Source organism: Lepidochelys kempii, chromosome 3 (genome assembly GCF_965140285.1).
Source record: "Lepidochelys kempii isolate rLepKem1 chromosome 3, rLepKem1.hap1, whole genome shotgun sequence".
NCBI classification, from domain to species: domain Eukaryota; kingdom Metazoa; phylum Chordata; order Testudines; family Cheloniidae; genus Lepidochelys; species Lepidochelys kempii.
This window is the reverse complement of record NC_136382.1, coordinates 210,052,118-210,074,967: the sequence shown is the minus strand read 5'-3', so window position 1 is coordinate 210,074,967 and position 22,850 is coordinate 210,052,118. Positions and strand designations below refer to the sequence as shown.

Genomic DNA, 22,850 nt, shown 5'->3' with positions numbered 1-22,850 from the left:
GGGGTCTCAACCCAAAAGGGGCTGCAGAGGAGTCACAAGGTTATTGTAGGGGGGGCTGTGGCATTACCGCCCTCACGTCTGCGCTGCCTTCAGAGCTGGGCGGCCGGAGAGCAGCAGCTGCTGGCCAGGTGCCCAGCTCTGAAGGCAGCTCCCCGTCAGCGGCAGCGCAGAAGGAAGGGTGGCAATACCAGCCCATCCCATCCTTACTTCTGCGTTGCTGCTGGCGGGGGCTCTGCCTTCAGAGCTGGGCTCCTGGCCAGCAGCCGCCGCTCTCCGGCAGCCCAGCTCTGAAGGCAGCAGCAGCAGCACGGAACCAGCAGCAGCGCGGAAGTAAGGGTAGCAGTACCAGGACACCGCTACAATAACCGTGTAAACGCCCCCCAATACCCTTTTGGGTCAGGCTCTCTAGAGTTACACCACCATGATATTTCAGATTTAAATATCTGAAATCATGAAATTCACGATTTTTAAAACCCTATGACTGTGAAATTGACCAAAATGGACGGTGAATTTGGTAGGGCCCTACTCATTAAATAACATGACTCCAGGAGCTGGGGCTTTAAGAAAAATATCCAATATTGCAAGACTCAATTATATCATGAAAGCTGACATCACTGCTTGTCTCCCATGGCTGGGGTGGGGCTAGCAGTGATCCTTTCCCAAGACTCTGGGAGAGAAGATCAAAACCATAGATGAAAGTAGGTTTCCAGCACTGAAACCCCTCCTACCCTCCCATCAGGAGCATCCTTCTGTACAGGACCCCTTGCTCCCCAGCAAGCCTCATGACCACTCTCCTTGTCCCTCGAGACTTAGCCACAAGCATCTTGACACAGGGTTCTTGACCTTGGCTGCCTAGTCCAAGGAATCGAAGCTCATTTCCCTTGAACCCCTATTGTTTTCATACTGTGGTTTCCCTACCAAATAACCTCAGCAGTAATCAGGAAGTCCTGGTTCCATCCTACTCTCCCTTCTCCAGATTTAGGCTGGGGAAATCACAGGAGCACCTCTGGCTTTGCTTTCAGTGACTCTGGGGCAGACTTTCACCTTGAAATGTCTCAGAATGAGGATTTCGTTCCCCTAATGTAACTAGTATCTGAGCTTGGCTGAAAGGAAGCGGCGAGGTCTCCTGAAATTGCTGTTGAAGATTCTCCTGGGTGTCTTGTCCCCACACGTGTTCCACTTCGCCAGCCTCTTGCTCCCAGCAAGCAACACCCCAGAGCAAGGGTATCCAACCCCAAGCCTAGGGCCAGTTGTGATCCTCAAGTCTATGAACTGTGGCCCTTCGGTGTGCTTGATTATGAATAGGAAACGTGTTCTTGGTGCCATGACCTGGGAGTCCGCAGTGGAGCATTTGGATCCAGCCCCTCTCCCCAGCATCCCCAGCTCTGCTGGACACGGTCAGCATCCTAAGATGCTGCTGCTCCTTCCCTACTCAACAGCACCCGTGCTGGCCGCCTGCTACCACACAGATGAGGGAGGAGAATGGCTCTGATTGCTCCCTTGTGTCCCCACTGGGCTCTGGGAGCTGCATGAGACCAGCGCGACTCCCTCTGCCAGCAAAGGATGGTTACCTTGCCCCACACTGCCACCTCCGGGCAGCCCAGGAAAAGGGGCCAAGAGAAGCTGAGAACCAACAGCCACTTACAGCTCCCTGATTCTCTGCCCCAACCCTGGCTAGAACAGCCTAGGGGCTGCTCTAATTTGCACCAGCCAGCAAGAGTCTCCATGAGCATAGCTAGAGCACAGTGCACTCCAGTCCCTGTCCCTGACACTCCGGCAGGAAGGGAGATGTGGCCAGGCCGGATCTATGAGGGCTGGAGACTCCCACACAAAGGGGAAAGCCCCCGCAAAGCAATTACAGGTGCTTTCTGCTCCCTTTGTACCACTCCAGCAGGGCAAAGGGGGTAGGAGAGGGCAGAGAACCTGCCTCAAGGGGCTGACTGGGGAGCTCTCTGAGCTTTGGGAAATAATCAGAGCAGGATGAAAAACCACAGCCGATTTTTGCAAAAACGGTGTTCAGCAGATCCAGGTTCAGTTTTATTGAAAATGCTCTTTATATTTATTCATTTTTCCCCATTTTTTTTAAAATCAAAAGCATCATCAGTAGAGCTCTCAAAATCTGTTTATCAAGTACTCCAATAACGCTTTCGCTAATAATTTTGCAGAAATAAAATGGAAAAAAAAGCGCACACATTTTTAGTCAATGAAAAAAAATTTTTGCCCAAAGTATCATTTTAGAAAAAAAATAAAAAAAGACCATTTTCCAATAAAAAGCAACATTCAAAAATGTTGACCAGCTCTAGCCATTTGGCTCTCAGGCTGGCCAAGCATGGGATACCACAGCGTCGGAGTCTCAAATCGCAGCTGGTACCATTACCAGCTGTTGGGTCTGGGTCCCCTAGGAGTATTAGACTCATATGCACAGACTCAGCATTCTTGTTAAAAATTACAAAATGCTAGTGTATTCCCCCCACACACACAGTCTCTCCTACAAATTATACCCTCAAATACTTTGTAGAAATAACAGAGCTGCAGAAGCGGCAAAGAGTCCCGTGGCACCTTTTAGACTAACAGACGTATGGGAGCATGAGCTTTCGTGGGTGAATCCCCACTTCGTCGGATGCATGAGCTGCAGAGGTACCCAATAGCAGAGGGAGGGAGCAGCGAAGCGACCATAAGGGAGAATAAAGATCTTTTCAGATTAAAATTTGAAAAGCCACAGAGAATCCATGAAGCGAGCGAGGCAAAGAGGGTCCAAGGAGCAAGGATGACTTTGCAGCTAAGACGCTGGACTGGGCCCCAGGAGAGCAGGTTCAATTCGTGGTTTTGCCACTGACTCTCTTTATGACTCCAAAGTCAGTTTCACTCTGTTCTTCTCCTCATGTGTAAAAGGGGGGGTAAAAGTACCCCCTTGGCTCTCTCCCATCTCTGCGGGTTGGGAGCTCTTTGGTGCAGGGACTGTCTCAGAATGTGATGGCACAATGCCCAGAACAATGGGGCCCCGATCTTGGCTGAGCCCCGGAGGTGCTTCCAGAATACAAACAAATGGATGGAGCTTGGTGACATCTGAAACGTGTAAGGAAACTGAGCCATGAAATGTGCGCTCTGAGTTCCCTGAGAGAAGTCGGGAAAACCAGTTGTTTTTAGCACTCAGTGTTCTTATTAACCAGGATGTAAATGGCAGAAGGCTCTAGATCTCCACATTGTTGGGGGAAAATCCAGAAAATCTGGTCAGAACCTCCAACAGTGGGGAGCTCAGGGGAACGCCTGGGGCATGGGTGTGAAGACACGGGAGGATGAGGACAGTCCGATAAGCAGTAGGGTCTGGGTTTATACCATTGTAACGTTGCAGGGACAGGTCTTGGGGAAAATGCTGCATTCATTTTGGTGTTCAAAATTTCTCAGTTGGAACTGTCTGTCCTCCATCCTCAATTCCCTCTGAATGCAGAAATTGATAGGTCATAGTTTCTAAGGCCAGAAAGGACCACTGTAGTCATCTAGTCTGACTTCCTAAATAATACAGGCCATAGGACTTCCCCAAAATAATTCCAGTGTGAACCAGAGCAGATCATTTAGAAACACATCCAATCTTGATTTAAAAGTTGTCAGTGATGGAGAATCTACCATGACCCTCATTAGTAATGGTTAATTACTCTCACTGTTAAAAATGTATGCCTTATCTCCAGTCTGAGTTTGTCTAGCTTCAACTTCTAGCCATTGGATCTTGTTAGACCTTTGTCTGCTAGACTGAAGAGCCCTATCAAATATTAGTTCCCTGTGTAGATACTTATAGACTGATCAAGTCACCCCTTACCCTTCTCTTTGTTTAACTAAAGAGAGTGAGCTTCTTGAGCCTGTTACCCTAAGTCATGTTTTTCAATCCTTTGATCTTTCTCGTGGCTCTTCTCTGAACCTTCTCCAATTTATCAACACCCTTCTTGAACTGTGGACACCAGAACTGGAAATAGCCCTGTCTCTTCCTGACTGAGCATGCCTTGTCTTTCAGAAGTGACCCTTGAACTGCTATATTCAGTCCAAATCTCTTGACATGTCTCTGGGCATGCCCAGCAATAGGTCTGCCCTGATTTTCCTTTTTCTGGACCTCTAGCTGGGCTCAGCAACACGAAACCTGGAAATCCAGGGTGGGGGAAGGCTCTCAGAGCTCCCCGGCTCACTACAGCAGAGCTGGGAGCTTGGAAGTCCTGGGATCTATTTTACTTTTATTTATTTTTTAATCTCATGATTTTTAAGCCAAATCTCTTGATTATCAAGGCCTGCATCATGATTTCTGCACACTCGAGATTGGCTGGGTCATGCAACTCTGTGGGGAAGCAGCACAAAAGGATGAATAAAGTGGACAAACTTCTCAATTTTAACTGCTTCTCGGAGCTGAATCTAAACTGAAACTTTCAAGGTTCAATCCATTACTAGTTGAAAATAACCTAAATCCAAACTGAAGCGAAGACCTATCCAGGAGAAGAGAATGCAGACACATTTATCATGCTTATTACTCTAAGAGATCTAGGATAAACATATCGTGGAGTGTACCGAATATATAGCTGCTTTATATTGTTCTCTTTGAAGAAGTATGGGTATTTTTTTTGAAATATCCAATAAAAAGAATTGAAAGGATAATAAATAAATAAAAATGAATATAAAAAGTAGGCAGAACACACGGCTGTGTCTGCTTTAGACTCCTGGAGCTATCAGAATGTATTACATCTGTCCTGCAACTTCCTGGGGTTCTTCGGGAAAGTTATAGTTTTGTTTGACTGAAGAGAAGAGTAAATAGTTTATATAAAATGCCCAAACGTGGCAGGACATGTTCCTTACCTGCCCCTCCTTTCACGAAGTGTGTGTGTGGGGGGGTGGAAAATGGTGGTTGCTCTGAAGTCAATGGAAATTTTGCCTCTGACGTCAGTAGAGCCGGGATTTCCTCTTGGGTCACTGCACAGAGTGGGGAAATGTAGTCCATTTTCTGTACTCATGCCGGCAGTGCTGCCTGGTGGCCCCACCAGCAGCCTCCTTCCGCAGCTTTCTGGTGCCTCATGAAAAGTTGCCTTTGGAACGGAACGGAACCGAACAGTCCCTTTTTTCTTGGGCAGACAAGGCCAGCTCTCCACTCCCTTCACAAGCTGCAGAAACCCTACCGAAAAGCTACCTGTGTTACATATTAAATCCTGCCTCGGGAACACGGAATTGGTCTTCGTTCAAAGACAGACAAAATAAGCGTCGTAAGCACCTGTTGTACCTATAACGTACGAAGTGGAATGGAGGGAACCTGCAGCTTTTCTGCATCACCAGCAGAAAATGGTATTATAAAAGCTCACCCAAAAAGGGCCCAGCAGGATTCTGTGTGACCAGATGCCACCAAGGGCAGGGACGGTGCTCAGAGATTCACTGATCTATTCCATTGGTTCTCCATCCTCTTGCCAGGAGGTTTCATGTGTACCGAGCAACGAAAGCAGGTTAATGCAGAGGGGTTCCCCCTACTCATAGGTTTCCACCCACTTCAGAAATTCTAGCTACAATCCCCTCCCACAGCCAGGAAGAGTTTAGCACAGTTTTTGGATGACTGACAGAGGAGTCACGTTGCAAGTGTGTGAATACAGCGCAGGCTGCTAGCACAAAACCAAGACACCCCAAGCGTCCTTCCCAGCCACTCCACATCACCCCAAAGTGATGCAAAAGGAAGCCCAGAGAGAAGGGGCAACCATCAAAAGTCTGAAGCAGGCAATGCCACATACAGAAGATGTTACATTTCTCTGCTGAGTCCTCTCAGAGATTCTCCTGTTCTTTGTCAGCCACAGTACTGGATGAACATGGCCGACAGCAACAAGCATTGGGCTCCAGCCCATCCAGCAAAGAGACCGCTCTCTGTGAGGAATGGGATTGTAATAAAACAGAATGTGGTCACGTATCCTGAGAAAGAGATTCCCCTCTGCACAGGCTGTCTGCCATTAACGTGCTCCTTCACTCGCAACTGCAAAACACACTCTTGTGCTGCTGACTTTAGAGACCTCGGTCAGTGTAAATTCCCTGGTTTAACAGAGTTACCTCTGACCCCACAACGCCTCTGCAGATGTCAGACGGGCGTTTGGAAGGATGGGTTTAGTAGCTAGCTGTATCATACCTGCCTTTTCTGTCTTTTGGAAGGAAACTACCTGGAGAGCCAAGCAGCACAAATTTGAAAATGAAGATCCCGCGTGTTTCTGTGCATGGACTTTCTTTTACGCCCCATCCCCACCAAGGGCCCAGCTGGCGTGAGGAGTGAAATTTGGCCAGATTCAGAATGGTTTGACTCCATCTGGCTCTGTCCTTTACAGTCCATGTATGTCAGTGCAGCGCTTTCCCCTTCCTCAGCCAGGCGGGGGAGTTAGTGGCCTCTTTGCAGGTTCATTCCTTGGAAAAATCGATATTCGGCCCTTTGTGTGGTGCTCTAGCGTCTAGTTTAGGCAGGGTGGGGGCACATCAAGGGTACCATGGTGGGAGGGGCACAATGGAGCTGGGCTCCACTCTGGTGGCATAAACTCTGGCATGGCTGCTGAGTGGCTCCGACATAGTGGCGAGATGGGGCCTTAGTCTGGGGCTACGGGCTTGATCCTTCAGGAGATATTGAATGGGAGTTTTTCCATTGCCTTGGATGGAAGTAGGCTTGGGGTCTACCTGGATTTTGAAGTGCAATCATTTTGTGTGAAGCTGCACCCTTCCCCTGGTTTCTGTTAACAGGGAAACATTTAGTTCATCACATTACAGCTCTTCTTGTATCTTCCCCCAGTCCTAGGTTACAATTCCACACACACACACAAACAATGTGGTAAAAATAGTGACTAAAAAGTAGATAAAGGGTGGCAAATTCTAACCTGGTAAAAGGAAATACTGTTTCACACAATACGTAATTAGACTGTGGAACTCACTGTCACAGGAAGTCAAGAATGAGCAAGATTCAAAAAGGGATTGGACATGGATAAAGATAGCAAGAATATCCAGAGTTCTCATTAATGATAACAATTCTGGAAGGGAGATTAAGCATCATGCTTCAGGGTTTAAACCAGTCTCTAATTACTAGAGATCAGGAGGAGACCCTCATGAGGGGTAGATTATCCCATGTCTGCTACTGCAGGACTCAAGCACCTTCCTCTGTGCATGTGGCACTGGGCACTGTCAGAGACAGGTCGCTGAGCTAGGTTGGCTTTGGGTCTGAGACCCTGGGCAGTTCCTATGTTTCTAGTTCAGGGGAAAACCTTCCCACAAAAAGCAAGATAATGTCCAGTTAAGGGATCCTTGTTTAACATGCATGAAGCCCCACATTCACCACTTTAACTGACCTCTCAGTCTCCTGTCCCCCTCCAACTTGTACAGTAGCATATCACATTACTCACCATCCAACTACACTAATGGAAATAACTGAACAGCGAAGATTGAGCCTGGTTCTCATTTACACTGAATCCACTTTCCACTTCTCTAGCAGTGCAAAGGGGCCACCAAGGGCGTTAAATGTAAGTGACTCCCACTCTGAGATTCCCTGACGCTGCCAGAGCAGGTGGAATGAAACTCACTATGACACCACTGTTACAGAGTCACTTTCAAAGCTCTGACTTCACCGCAGAGTTAATTCAGGTGAGCAGGCCCGAGCACCCGGGTTAGTCTAGCCCAGGTGCAAATGGCCACACTACAAAGCCACATTCAAGTTCCTGTGTCCTCACGGCTGCTGTGCTCAGCTGTGCGTGTCACTGAGACTCCTTGGGGGCACATCCCATGGTTCTTTGTGCCAAGCCGTTCTAGGATTCTTTCCCAGTGAATTGTGGGAGGACTTGTCCGTTCTTCTGGGCACCAGCAGACCATCGACACTGGAATGGTTTAGCCTGCGTCCTCAGTGCAAAGTGGGCAGGCTACCAGCCCAAGTGAAAGCTTCACAGATGCTCTAGCCTGTAGCCCTAGCTGGGTCCGGTTGCACCACCAAACTCATGCCAGAGGGTTGTGTGTGGGGACAGGAGCTGGGTTAAGGACAGCATCTGAGTAAGAGCCCAGTTTAACCATGCAGTGAAGACAGACCCTTCCCCAACAGAGTCACTGCCAGGCAAGAGCTAGCAAACAAGCTAGCAAACAAGCCAGCAAAATCCATCTAATCTAGAAGAGCTGAAATTTAAACGGAGTCTTCATTTAAAAGTGTGACTTTAATTTTTGTTATCAAATCTGCAAAGCAGAAACAATAGAAAAATATATTTTTCACTGAATTAATGTATTTAATCATTTTAGTCTGTGAGCCAGATTATTAAAGATATTTAGAAGCCTAAAGATGTAGATGGGCACCAATCTACACCTGTCAGTGCCTAAATTCCTTTAAAAATCAGGCCATATCTCAGTGGATGTCGTTTGTCCCAGCTGCCTCACTTCTTACCCACAACCTGCAGCATCAACATTGGGAAAACAAAACATCCTGAATTTAGTTTCATTCAAATGAAAAAAAGAGAGGAAGTGTTTGACGTTGGGTTCCTGAACACGGCTTCCAGGAGGCGAAGCACAGTTACGCTGGGACTCACTGCTGGGATCAGATGAACACTGATCCCCTTGGCACATTGGCCAATGACAGGACAGCCAGAAGGCACTCATTTGGGATGGGACTGCGGGGAGGGAAGAAAATGACACACTAGAAGCCCAAGAACTTTTGCAGCTTGTACGTACTATTCCCCCCGCCCTCCCCCCCCCCACTCACACTTTTTTTGGCATGTGATTTAATTTACATTGTTAGGAGTTACATTACTGATACAAAACACACTGTTAAAGTGTGGGCATAGGCAGCAGGGTTTTATTTTTTTCTGAAAGGAGACACATAAACCTGAGTTGTGGCTCCAGCAAACAAGAATTACGCTTAATGAGCTGTCAAGAAAATACTGGCTGATCTACAATTTGGCAGGCACTACAGACTCTATTATAACTACCCAGGACTGCAGCAACATGACACTGGAAGCTTTTTTATTGGCTGAATAACGAACTGCTGAGTGAAGAGCACAGAGTATTATTCTATTATACGTGTGTGTGTGTGAGAGAGAGAGAGTGCGCATGTGTATGGCATACTAGAGATACACGTGTGTTACATACACACATGTGGAAGCAGAGAGAGACAGACAGTCATGCTGCTCCAGACCCTGAGCGGGGGCTGAGTTTGAAGAGAGTTCGCTGGACCATTAGTTAATGCTGATTTTCCTCAGAACACTGGGGAAATTCCAAAAGTCTGGAGGAAAACTAACGTTGTACCAGTTTTTGAAAAGAGTAAATGGGATGATCTGGGTAATTATAGGCCTGTCAGTCTGATATTGATCTGAGGCAAGATAATGGAGCAGCTAAAATGACACTCAATTAATAAAGAATTAAAGGAGGGTAGTATAATTAATGCCAATCAACAAGGGCTTATAGAAAATACATCCTGTCAAACTAATGTGATTTCTTTTAAATGAGATTACAAATTTGGTTGATAAAGAGAATAGTGTTGATGTAATATATAGAGACTTCTGTAAGGAGTTTGACTTGATACCTCATGATACTTTGATTTAAAAACTAGAACAATATAAAACGAACATGGCACGCATTAAAAGGATTAAAAGCTGACTAACGGATAGGTCTCAAAATGTAATTGTAGATGGGGAATCGTTATTGAATGGGTCTGTTTCCAGTGGTGTCCCACTAGGATTGGTTCTTGGATCTATGCTGTTTAACATTTTTATCAATGACTTGGAAAAAAAAATCATCACTGATAAAGTTTGCAGAGGACACAAAAATTAGGGGAATGGTAAATGATGAAGAGGACAAGTCACTAATACAGAGCACAAGCAAACAACGTGTGTTTTAATATGGTTAAATGTAAATGTATACATCTGGGAACTAAGAACGTAGGCCATTCTTACAGGATGGGGGCAGCAGTGACTCTGGAAAAGACGTGGGGGTCATGGTGGGTAATCAGCTGAACATGAGCTCCCTGTGTGATGCCATGGCTAAAAGGGTAATGTGATCCTTGGATGTATAAATGGGGGAACTCAAGTAGGAGGAGAGAGGTTATTTGACCTCTGTATTTGGCATTGCTGTGACCACTGCTTAGAACACAGTGTCCAATTCTGGTGCTCCCAGTTCAAGAAGGATGCTGATAAATAGGGGAGGGTTCAGAGAAGAGCCGCGAGAATGATGAAAGGACTGGAAAACCTGCCTCAGAGTGGTAGACTCCATTTATTTAGTGTCAGAAGGAGAAGAGTTAAGAGGTGGCTTGATTACAGTGTAGAATACATACATGAGGGAAATATTTAAGAATTGGCTCTTCAGTCTAGCAGAAAAAGATCCAATGGCTGGAAGTTGAAGCTAGACAAATCCAGACTGGAAATGAGGCATACATTTTTAACAGTGAGAGTAATTACCCATTGGAACAGTTTATCAAAGGTCATTGTGGATTCTCCATCACTGACCATTTTAAAACCAAAATTGGACGTGTTTCCATAAGCTCTGCACCAGGAATTATTTGGGGACAGGTCTCTGGCCTGTGCGATACAGGAGGTCAGACTAGAAGATGACAATGGTCCTTCTGGCCTTGGAATCTAAGCTTGGGGCAGCTCAGCAGCAGTGGGGGGAAAAGGGTGCAAAGGTAGATAGAAGATGCCAATACATCCACTCTCACTTCCCCAAACCTGCTACACTCCTGGGCCAGTCCCTGAATGTCAATTAGAGCAGCCTCAGGGACGCTCTATGTTCTGCTGGCTGCCAGTGGCCCTGGGGGCCTTTTTCCAAAGTGTAGCTAGGGGACTGGGGAAGTGATGTTGGAGCCGGTGCAGCAGCGTATGCCACTCAAGGTTTCCTCTCACAAGCAGTCCTGCTCCAGCCAGCTTTGGGACTGTGCTGTGCTTCTGGAGCAGACTTACTGGCCAGGGGGGCTGCCCCATGCTGTCTACAACCACATCTGCTCCACTGTCTGTATAAAGCCTCCTTCCCCGACCGAGCAGTTCCCAGGGTGTTCTCGTTACGTGCACAAAGCCAGAGCACAGCCTAAGAAGCTGCAATCATCACATGCCCACCATCCACTGACTTCTCTGGCTCCAACAACGGCAGTGTCTGAGCACCGCCCAACTCCTCCGGGTATTTACCTTCAGAGACCTTGCTCTTATCTCATCCTACAGATGGGTAACTGAGGCAGAGAGAGAGAAAGGGCTAGATTCACAAGGGGATTTATGCACCTAACCTCCCACCCAGCTGCTACCTGGCCCTGCAGGTGCCCAAATGCCCTACGTGCTTACAGTCCCACTGATAAAGTCCCCTTGGCACCTAAATGTCTGTTGGTGGCCTCCATCCTGATGCCCAGCACCCAGCTCATGCCTAAGCCCTGGTGGGATGCTCAGACTCAGTGCTTTCCCTGCCTGTCTTGTGTGCAGGGCCCAATTTAGGAGGCTGTCTCAGAGCACACCTGCTGGGTCGGGCCCTGCACAAGAGGAGGTGGCGGTGCCCTTTCATCCAACAGCTCCAGGGCTAGAGCACTCCTGCAGGTTGCGGGAGACCTGGGTTCAAGTCCCTGTTTAGCATCAGGTGGGATTTGAACCTGGGGCTCCCAGGCTGAGGGACCTGACTCCAGGAGAGGGCTCATGGCTGTGAATCCCAAGCAGAGGCCAGTACCTCCCCCATCTTTGAGGGTCAGGGATTAGACCCCATCCCACTCCTCAGCTTCCCCCACTGCCTCACTCAGGCAGCTCCCTGCTCAGCAGGCTGGCTTCTGTGGATCCCGCTCCCCGTGCATCATCCAGGGAGCCTGGGCCCAACCTGCGGCTGCAGATTCCAGTGGGCACCAGGTGCCTAAGAAGTTAGGCATTGAAGCACCGAGCCTACGATCAGTCCACACTACAAAGCTTCCATTGTGCTGCTTAGGAGCATGACTCCCCTCCCCTCCCCCCTCACCCACGCCCCGGCCAACACAACTACGCCAGCAGATCTGCTGTGTAGACACAACCATGCAAGCGCCCCTCTTGGCACAGCTGATGTCACCCAGGGAGGTGGTGTAGCCATGCCAGCTTCCACTGCCCCTGCACGAGCAGGCTGTGCCAGCAAGGCGTCTGCAGTGCAGACTCGCCCTTATTAGTCTTTCCCTTTGTGGATCTCGCCCTAAGTGACATCCCCAGGCCCACCCAGAGCAGAGAACTGGACCAAAGTCACCAGGGTTCCTAGCCCAGCGTCCCAGCCCCACGACCACCCTCCCTCCGCAGAGCCCATTCCGAGCGGCATTCTGTGGAGAGGCTGGTGGCTGCCCAGCAGGGCCCTCAACCATCTCCAGGGAAGTGGTGGATAAACTGGATGGCGCCCACCGTGTCACACAGCCCAGCAGCTTCCCAGGGATGCTGACAGAGCACTGCCCTTAGCTAGACAGCTCTGGAAACACGGCCAAGAAAGCAGGATACCTGCCAGCCTCTGAAAGGGAGCCCAGCTTCTGGCAGGGCGCCTTCAGCGCAAGGAGTGTCAAGGCAGAAAGTCAGCAGCAATGGGAGACGTTAACAGCTCTTACACTAAGAACAGAGGGGAGGCGGGGAGGTAGCTACAGCCCATTTACTGAGTGTATCCCCAGCTGGTGGGAACCCACACAGCTCCATTGAAGAGCGTGGGATTGATCCTGATTTCCACTAGCTGAGGATCTGGCCCATAACACTCGCTGGATTGCACTCGGTCATGGTCTCTGCTCAGTGACCTCACTCCCACAAACACCAGGTGCACACAGAAGCTGGGCACGGCACACAGCTGCTGCAGTGGGGCACGCTGGCTGTTGTGCACAGGCCCATGGAATGTAAACATTTTAGCGACATGGCTGAGCCACGTCCAAGGCAAATGAAGAGCCACATCTGGCCTCTGCTCCCCTTTGGCAAGCCTCTGCAGGAGCATTTCAAAACAGGAGTTTGTATTAAAATATTGATTTGTATTCATTCATGGACAGACATTGAAAGAAAATTAAGTCACACTTAGGAAGGAGCAGACATGTGACATTCCACCCCACTAACCCTAATGCTGAATTTCCTGGCATTTGGGAGCCTTTTGACATAGTTTTAATTTGTTGTGCTTTGAATTGGGATTTTCAAAGCTGCTTATGAGCTTTGGGTGCCAGAGTCCCATTCATTTTAGGCAGGAGTGAGAGTCTCAGCCTTTGGCTAAAACGCCCACCTAAGCAACCAGCTGGCAACTGGTTTGTATAAAATTCTATAAACCTACCCAGAATTTATAAGGATTCGTTATTGACGATATCAGGCATCAGAGGGGAGCAATATTTTTTTTAATACAATTCAAGGAAAACCACTTTTTAAAAAAAAACAACACAATTTTTATTTCTACAGGGGAGGGGGAAAACCCTCATTTGCTTTAAAAGAAACAATGAAAAAAAAAATCACAAAACACAAACACCACAAACCAGAAAGTCAAATTTCAGTGCATGGGGTCTGAAGCCTCCGGCCAGGCTCCAGGCCTCCTCCAACTCCCCATTCCTCTCTTTGCAACCAAGCTTCGTCAATTTGCTCTTCTCTGCAGCAGTCCTGATAAAGGAACTTTGATGCTCATTTGCATCAAGCCACAGGCATCCTCTCTATTGTGAGAATCAAAACACACACACACACAGGATAAGATTGTAAAACACAAACCACCAATTTATCAAAACATCGGGCACCTCCGAGTTCAAAAGTAAACGAGCAGTCAGTGCACATCAGTTTTCAAGAGGCGATCACATGCACTTCAAGAAGCCCCACTTTAAAGTCTGTGTGGAGAGCAAGGCGACCAGGTGGGTGGGGAAGGGAAGGATGTTATGAAGAACATTTAGTGATTCACCCTCTCAAGCACCCAAGTGCCTACCTCTGATTGCAATACACATTTAGACACAAGCAGCTTGATGCAACATTTGTCACTGTGCAGTGATCTGCATCGACTACCCCAGAAATGAATGAGCCAATTGGTGACTGCAGCATTTATTAGGAAATGTGCTGCCCAAGTATGTTTTGCTATAGAAAGTACTTTGTTATAGGAGGGTCACACAGGAACAAAAAGGGTTTAAAAAGGAGAAATAGATTTTGATGCCTTGCCTAACTCGATAGAGGATCCCTGTCTCCTTGGGGTATTAAAGGAGTTTCATCTAATAACTGCAATCCATTTTATAGCCCCCTCCTCCCCGCCAACTAATTTTACAGCTGATTTGTATGCAAATGTTTGCTTTATTTCTTTTTCCAAAGTACAGTGAAACCAATTTTCTACTAGCCTTTTCCAGTGAGCCCCAGCTTAAACTAGCTACTTCCAGACTATGACATTCCAGTGCCTAGACTGACTTGGAGACCAAATTCAAGTTCCCTCTGCCCTATGTTAGAAGGGCTTTGCCCAGGAGATTGCGTTGTACATACACAGACCCAGTGCAGCCACTCCGACAGCCTTGTGCTCTCCTTAAGAGTAAGGAAAACACCCAGTGGTCATGAATAGTTTTGGACTGACTCAATATGCTCCCCTAGTTTGATCTAGCTCACATCCCAGCTTAAACCATCTGTATTGCTCATGCAACCAAAATTCCATTTGAGTTGAAGTCAATAAGCTTTTTGGGGGGACAAATTCCTAAGATCAGCCCCAGGTATGTTTATGAGCTCAAGCGCTATTCGTCAGCATCATACCTACATTATAGCAAACACAGCATTAGATCTACTCTCCCTCCACATGCAGGCACTGGACAGGTTTCTCTGCAAACATGCAGGGGTGAAGGACAGGAGCTGGTTCTGGGCCTCTCGTAAATCTGGGCAAGGAAAATGGCTTTGCTCGGCAGAATACACCCAAAATAAAACCCAAATCCTATTTTTCTGAGCAGTTTCCAAATTTAAAATCATGTCTGCAGAATATAGGAGTGTCCATATGATAAATTAACGTTTTTTCCCCATGTTATATGATGTACTCAGACTTCCAGCAGCTGAGAATCTGGCTCAATTGTGTTTTTGAAAGAGGAAAACACCTAAGGTGGTCTCTTTGTACATTCATCACACTGTGATATTTTTAGACACATACCTCTTCTGAATCTCAGCAGTGTCTGGGCAGTGGGAAAGTAATCATTATGCTGGTGAGCCCACGGCTTGCACTGTATGATGCAACAGAACGCAATGTGGCTGTCTCTCATCTGGACAAGCTGAAAAAGAAAAGGCCTGGAGTGAAAAATCTGGTTTTGAATCATGTGTTCACTTTTAAAGGGGCTGGATGCTGTAACTCTGTGCAGTGGAACCTAGACGTTCGATCAGTCTTCAATAGTGCTGAGAGGTCTCACCTGAGACCAGATACAAACCCATAAGGAGAGATCAGCCCTCCCCTGAGGAGCTCACAGTCTAGATCGACAAGTCAGACACAGGATGCGAAGGGAAGCAGAGAGAGAGGAAGAGACTTTCCCAAGTCCACCCAGCAGAGCAGAGTCAGGAATAGAACTCAGGGCTCGAGTCCCGGTCAGGTGACTCCAATGTCACGGTGACTAATACGACTCTACTTCTACACTTGGATTGCTACACTCTGCAAAGGAGGGCGAGCACCATTATTCCCATTTTAAGATGAGGCAACCTGCTGTGCCGCGTTCCTCCCAATGAACCAGCACAGTAAAAAAGGAAATTGGAGTGAGACTGGCGCCCTAAGAACACTTGTGATAGGTGGCATGGCAGAGAGATCTGTACTTTAGGCAGGCTGAGCACAAGGGCCCATGTACTGCTTGCCATTCCAGACGTCAGTTCTCCAGCAAACACCCTGGATTCGGCTTCTTCCCAGGGACCACGCAGCAGCTCCATTACATTTTAAAAATGAAGTTTTTAAATTCATTAAATATGCAGACAACCCAATCCGTCTGACAGCTCCAGCTTCATTTACTGCAGGTCATCTGAGAACCAAGGTGACCTCTGAGGCAAAGCCATCAAGGAGAGTTCAAGGGCCACGCTAGCGAAGGCTGGAGAGAAAAGTGCATAATAAAAGCCCACTAAGCCCTCAGGAGTGTGGACTGCCAGCTTCTTTTGAGAAAGGCTTTTCCCAATAATTTTCCTCAGGGCCTTCTGGAGATTTCCTGGTTCCAGTAGCCTTCAAGGGTGTCAAGGTTCCTTCCCCACTCTGAACTCTAAGGTACAGAGGTGGGGACCTGCATGAAAGACCCCCTAAGCTTATTCTTACCAGCTTAGGTTAAAAACTTCCTCAAGGTACAAACTTTGCCTTGTCCTTGAACCCTATGCTGCCACCACCAAGCGTATTAAACAAAGAACAGGGAAAGAGCCCACTTGGAGAGGTCTTCCCCCCCCGAAATATCCCCCCAAGCCCTACACCCCCTTTCCTGGGGAAGGCTTGATAAAAATCCTCTCCAATTTGCATAGGTGAACACAGACCCAAACACTTGGATCTTAAGAACAGTGAAAAAGCAATCAGGTTCTTAAAAGAAGACTTTTAATTAAAGAAAAAGTAAAAGAATCACCTCTGTAAAATCAAGATGGTAAATACCTTACAGGGTAATCAGATTCAAAACATAGAGAACCCCTCTAGGCAAAACCTTAAGTTACAAAAAGACACAAAAACAGGGATGTAGATTCCATTCAGCACAGCTATTTTACCAGCCATTAAACAAAAGAAATCTAATGCATTTCTAGCTAGATTACTTACTAACTTTTTACAGGAGTTCTGAGCTGCATTCCTGATCTGTTCCCGGCAAAAGCATCACACAGACAGACAGACCCTTTGTTCCCCCCCCCACCCACTCCAGCTTTGAAAGTATCTTGTCTCCTCATTGGTCATTTTAGTCAGGTGCCAGTGAGGTTATCTTAGCTTCTTAACCCTTTACAGGTGCAAGGGTTTTGCCTCTGGCCAGGAGGGATTTTATAGTTCTGTATACAGGAAAGGTGGGGTTACCCTTCCCTTTATATTTATGACAGAGGGGGACTCCAGAATGGTCCTTCTGCAAGGTTTCATTGGTTATTTTCAGTGGAAGAGAAATGTTTGGCCATTGCAGCTACAAGGAGAATTGACCAGATTGTTGTAGCTGATTGGCTTCAGTACAAACCCCTCACGACAGGAACATACCAACCCCGCGGAGCATCAGCCGTTGAGAGCAGACCCTCAAAACAAGGCCCAGAACCCCAAGGGTAGACGTGCCCCAACACTAATGAGACTAAAGTAGTCAATCCACGACAAGGGTTTAAGGCTTGTCACAATGGCCAGAGAATCCTGAGAGACTGCCAAGGATGTGTCATCCCCACGATTGCGAGGAGACACTGCACGTGGTCAGCCTCAAGTACCTCCGCGGTGATCCGGGCAGCTAACTCACTCAGGTGCTTTTGGAATTCCCACTAGGCACCTATCTGCATCTTTTAGGGGCCTAAAGAACTTTGTAAATTTGACCCTAGGACCTAACCCTATTTTCAAAAGTGAAAATGGGCCTTAGCAGCCTTTGAAAATTTTACACCTAAGTCCAACCCACTACACCACTGAGTTAGTTGCCTAAATACCTTAGAAGATCTGGGCTCCCATCTCTCCTGTGGGTTTTGGTTGAGCTCAGAGCTGGTCTGTCAGCACTATGGGCTGCTCTATTAGGGGAGAGTCCAAATTAAGCAAAGGGAAGGGAGTGGGAGGCATCAGAGATGGCCTCACTCCAAAGTCTGGAGTCCTGAGGGACAGAGAGACAAGAACTGCCCAGCACTGGGCTGAAGAAGCCTCCTGCTAGAGACAGATTCTCTCCACCCTCTCTTTGGGTTTATTTTCAGTGTGGTTCACTTTGGAATGCTCCCATCCTGGCTAACTCTGTGACCTATTGTGAGCGAGAACTGGGGAGAACAGGAGAGCCGAGGTGGGACCAAGAGCCCTTCTGCCTTGGTGCAATCCGACTGACGCTTCGGCCTGCTCATCACCTGATTGGAACAACTGGCCCCACAGTTCTAGACTGGCGTATCCAGAAGCGTCCAATCGGAATGTCGCGCCACTCTAGAGGCGGAAGCAAGTATCCCAAATCCTGTCCCTGCCTTATCTAGGTCCACTACAGAGAGCCCTTTTGTGTTCAAAATGCTTCATGTCCTTTAAGGGCGGTTTGAAAATTATTTATAAACACTGCTTGTAACAAGCCCAGCCACCCAATTTAATATTCCCCTTAATGAAGGCTCCATTCCTTTCTTCTTCTCTTTCCCCCTAAGGAGCAAATAATATGTTTGTTCATGGAAAAATACATTGTAAGGGATCATTGCCATGGAATCATATGCACATCTGTTCTTAACAGGTTTCAGCTGAAACTACTGAAAATATACATAGGTCTACTTATGTGGAACAACTTAAATATGATAAGATTACAATTTGGAGGATAACAATGTGTTTAGCTATGGAAAAAGTAAGCCCCTTTCTAAATGCTCTTTCCACACACAATCATAACTTTTTACCACATATGTCGTCAAGGGGACAACATTTGTTGAGGATTAAGAAAGAACCCAGCATTGCAAGATTAGTGGCAAACAAACTCAAGATGTTCGAACATCTTCCCCCCAGCATTTAACTCCTGCATTACTATGTAATTACAAGCAATAGCCAGACCTACCTCTCCCCAGCCATTAAGAATGAGCAAAGAAAAGGTTCCAAGAAGCCCAGTTTGGTGTTGCCACCACAATGTGGTTGGGATCAGCTGTGTGTGTGCGTTCGTGTTCCAAGATTTTCCTCTTCCAGCGTGCATTGATTTCCCCCCAATTATGCACAAACGTTCGCTTTGGCATTCACACACCGAACTTGGCACTGGACAATAAGGCAGCACAATAGGAAGCAGCAGTATTAAAAATGTGCCATCAGAGAGCATCAGCTAAAATTGGCATTGACAAGCCCCCTTAGGAAATCTGACATTGTCAGTCGGTTTTTCATTTCCCACTACACCCTTCTGGGGATATTCACCTTTGTATTAAATCAAAAATGTCCCTAATTTAACAAGCTGCACAGTAGAAAACAATAGCAAATGACAGTTTCATTATAGCTGGATTTGTGGATCAAAGCAAATATGGTGTAGCTTGTACTTTCATTCGGGGATATTTTTAATTCCCCTTTTTTTACATTAACTTGCTAAGGTGATTGTATGTTTTCAAGCCAACTATGCAAGCAAATTTTAAGTCACTCCCCAGTACTCTCATTAATACATGAAATGCCATGTCCTAAATTTCTTTGTAGGAAAACTTTTGAGAGATAAAATGCCGGAGAGCCCACTCACACAGGCACTGTTTGGAAAAGGCAGTAAGTAACTCGGTGTCTTGGGAACTCTGGCCTCCAAGCTCCTGAGCGGTCATTTGCCAGAGTTCTACCATGTTAGGGAAACACAGTCTTTCAGGCGTGCAGTCCTTAGTGCTGAAAGGAAGCTCTGCCGGGTCACCTTTCCCATCGCCCAGCACCCGTGCCACAATCGATTTCCTTATCCTGATGCCATCCCTGATAGATGGTGCCCGTCAACTTCACAGCCTCCTCCATCAACTCACTCATCTAATGACTAGGAGGATTTCCCCCATATCTCTAATCCTAAAGGTTTGATGCTGAAATTTTAGGTCCTTTTTTCCTTCTGATTCTGCTTTTGTTGACTAATAAGACTACCTGGTCCCTGTTCTCTCGGTAACAGCCCCTTCTGTACTGATTGGCAGTTACGGTGTCTCCTTGCTGTGTTCCTTTTTCTGCACTCAACATGTTGAGCTCTGAGGGCCCAGTTCTCATTTTCATTGCTCACTGCAGGCCTGGAGAGTGGGGACAGGGCTGCTAGCCACTGGATAAGCTAGAGCAGCCTTTTGTTCCACTGCCAATGGCCCTAATACCCAGAGCACAGCAGGGCTATCTCCATGCCACCTTCCCCCTTGGCCACACCCCAAAAATGCATCCAATGCTAAGTCATTGTAGCCGTCATGGTCCCAGAGTATTAGAGAGAAAAGGTGGGTGAGGTCATACCTTTTATTGGACCGACTTCTGTTGGCGAGACATTGGTGCAAGAAAAGATATGACTTCACCCACCTGTTCTCTCCCTTGCTTAGGGCTGTCATGGGGCAAGGGTGTGTCATAAAGCCAACACTCTCAAATCTGCATCATCCAGGAAACTCCCCACACTGAGGTCTTCCCTGGGGGAGAAGACTGACTGATTGCACCAGCCTGTCAGAAAGCCACAGGCTGATGGAGCATCTAGCACACAATCTTTCTGCACAACTTTTGCTTTGCAACTTCTTCCATGGTTTGGTGAACTTCTCCATCTCTGGACTCTACTGCAGACCTGCAAATGGGTCTCCAGGCCAGGTCTAAGTAGTGCCAACCAGAGTAGTAATAACTGTTAATGATTATCCGTAACTTGCATTAAAGCATTTGCTTTATATTGTGCCTAGCTGCAAAAATAGACCCAGTGCTTCCCAATAAAACAAATACAAAGAAAGACCTTTTAAAATGACTTCTAATTTGGAATGCCTCCATTTTTGGCTGTCCATCATGAGTGGATTTGGAGACACCAGGGGAACGGACAGTAGCAGGTGACATTTAACTTGGATAAACAGAAGGTGAAATATATTGGCTGAAATACTAGAGTCTAAGATTTCCTATTCCAGATGGATCCTGCAAATTGAGAGCTTTTTGGGAAAAAGACTTGAGTCCTTGTGGACAGATTTCAGTAGTTACTAACACAAACACAATGCTCAAGTGCATTAGGGGAAAAAAGGTAAAATATAATACATAAACTAGGATAGTGACATATTGTACATTGAAGATGGCTTCTCACTTATCTGGGTCCAGATTTGATTATCTGAGGTTAAGAAAGCTGTTGCTGACACTGAAATAGCCTAGTGAAGGGCAACAAGGATCATCAGAAGTGTGTTGGGAATTACGTATATGAGGAGAGATGAAAAAAGCTAGGATTATTTAACATAAAAAGGAGAACTGGAGAAAGACACGATGAAGGGACTCCAAACAATAAAGGGTAGAATGACAATTGATCAGTTCATTCCCTTTTTGTCCTGTCCCTAAATATGAAAAACATGCAACTTGATGAAATTAAAGAGCAGTAAAAATCAGGCCAGTATAAAGGAAACACTTTACCCAGAGTAGAATAACCCTGTGGAATTCATTGCTGCTGGCGATGACTGGACACACGCTGCAGACAGGATTAGAGAAGGACCACATTACTTCATGCCCACTAATGACAGGTCTAGCTGTGCAAGCTCTGACAACAAGGAGGATAACAAAATCTCCTTCTCAATCAAAAAGGAACATCTCACCCTCTTCCACTTCCCCCATCATGTCCACAATTACAGCATTATTAGTATTTACCATTAAAAGGGCGGTAGCTTCAAACCAGATCCAGCCCCATTGTGTAGGGTGCTGTACAAACATGTGATAAACAGCCCCTGCCCCGAAGAGCTTGCAATAGTGTCTGAAGAGATTAGGTTTCTTTTCCCATGGTCCTCTCGGGGGGCACACAGCATTGGGAGTCCAGAAGGACAAAGGCCTGATCTGATACAGTAAATCTTTTCTTCTGGTTATTGACTTGATGGTCGTGCCTTAGCTAACTTGGTTCACTCTGTGGCAGCATCAGCCCCACCCAGCACTCTGTAGAACAACAAGCGGTGATGTTCTGCTCTCCGTCAGGGTCAATCTGAAACTCCCCAGCAAGCCCAGGGAAAGTCCCCAGGATTACAGCTCCCTGCCCCCAGCGGTCCTCTAAGTTCCTTTCAAAGCAATGAGAGGACTCTGATCCACTCCATGTCAATCTCCCTCCCTTCGTGACAGTTTCTTGGGCTGGTTCTGGGCTGCATTTCCCTCCGGACTTCTGCTGATTCCATTAATAGCCTCGACTTGGCCGTCTCCTTGGTAGATTTATGGGACGCTGCAATCAGTGAAATGGGCACCAAGAATGGATATTTCCCTCCTCTAGAGCTCAGACTTTACACATTCGACTCCTTCCCTTTTTTTAAACAGGCCAAATATTTACACAAAGGTTTGAGGTCATTAAGAAGGGCAGTTTTCAAATGCTTCATGCCCATTTGCAGTCTGAGCACGTTCTCATGGCCAGTGCCTCATTCCTTAACCCTTACAACACTGGCATTTTCCACACTGCCACTCCCACGGCTGTACAGGACATAGCCAGTGCGGCGTACTGTTTACATTGCCTGTCATCCACCCTCCACTGGGGTTAATAAGAGACGCTATGACCAGCACCATGGCAGGATATATTGAACGTACAGTAAGCAAAACAAGCAAAAAACCAAAACAAACAGAGCTACATAAACAGACCACAGATGAGAGCAGAGTGGAATTTGGCATAATTCACTACAGTAAAGGGAGAAAATAGATCGAGTTTCACAAAGTATCATGCTGATTTTGGTTTGGCCTTGATTTAATAATTGGCTCTGGGGAAGCTGGCACTGAATTCTAGCAACGGACCTTTGTTTCCAACTCCCAATGGTTGGTTAATCTCCCTCCCAGCAGGGGGAGACAGACCGGAAGTTGAATAAATATAGGTCAAGAAATCTTTTTGAACAAGGGTTTGATCTGGCTGCCTGGATGAATCCACACTCTGTAGTTGTGGAGACAGAGCCTAGGTCAGCAGTGTGCATAGAGGGGCGTCAAGCCAGCTGGAATCCGGGGAAATGGGGAGAGGATCCCCATGGACACAGCCTGCCCCATTCCTGGAGGGCTGGGGAGCACCTACCAGACAGCAGTCCCTTTCCACAGGGGGTGGGCTGCCTAACCCGTGGCCAGCGCAGGAAGAGGCATGGCCCCGAACAGAGAAAAGCCAGGGTTACAGCTGCATCTGAGGCCCAGGAAATGGAAGCTGAGGAAATTGCTTCTCAGCCAGCCGAAGAGGTACTCGGACAAGACCC

At 47.1% G+C, this 22,850-nt stretch overlaps 1 long non-coding RNA gene across 2 annotated transcripts in view; it reads right to left on the bottom strand.

The window, feature by feature from the left end:
• The window catches only part of LOC140909795 (uncharacterized), a 114,167-nt gene extending 97,439 nt beyond the window's left edge, over window positions 1–16,728 (bottom strand). Inside the window, exons 1-2 of one of the 2 annotated variants that reach the window (XR_012158353.2) lie at window positions 16,651–16,728; window positions 15,040–15,157 (exon numbers count right to left, since the gene is read on the bottom strand). This is a non-coding gene — a long non-coding RNA (uncharacterized LOC140909795). The remainder of the gene's footprint in view (window positions 1–15,039; window positions 15,158–16,650) is intronic. The other variant, XR_012158354.2, reaches the window with a different exon arrangement.
• Between the last annotated feature and the right edge of the window lie 6,122 nt (window positions 16,729–22,850).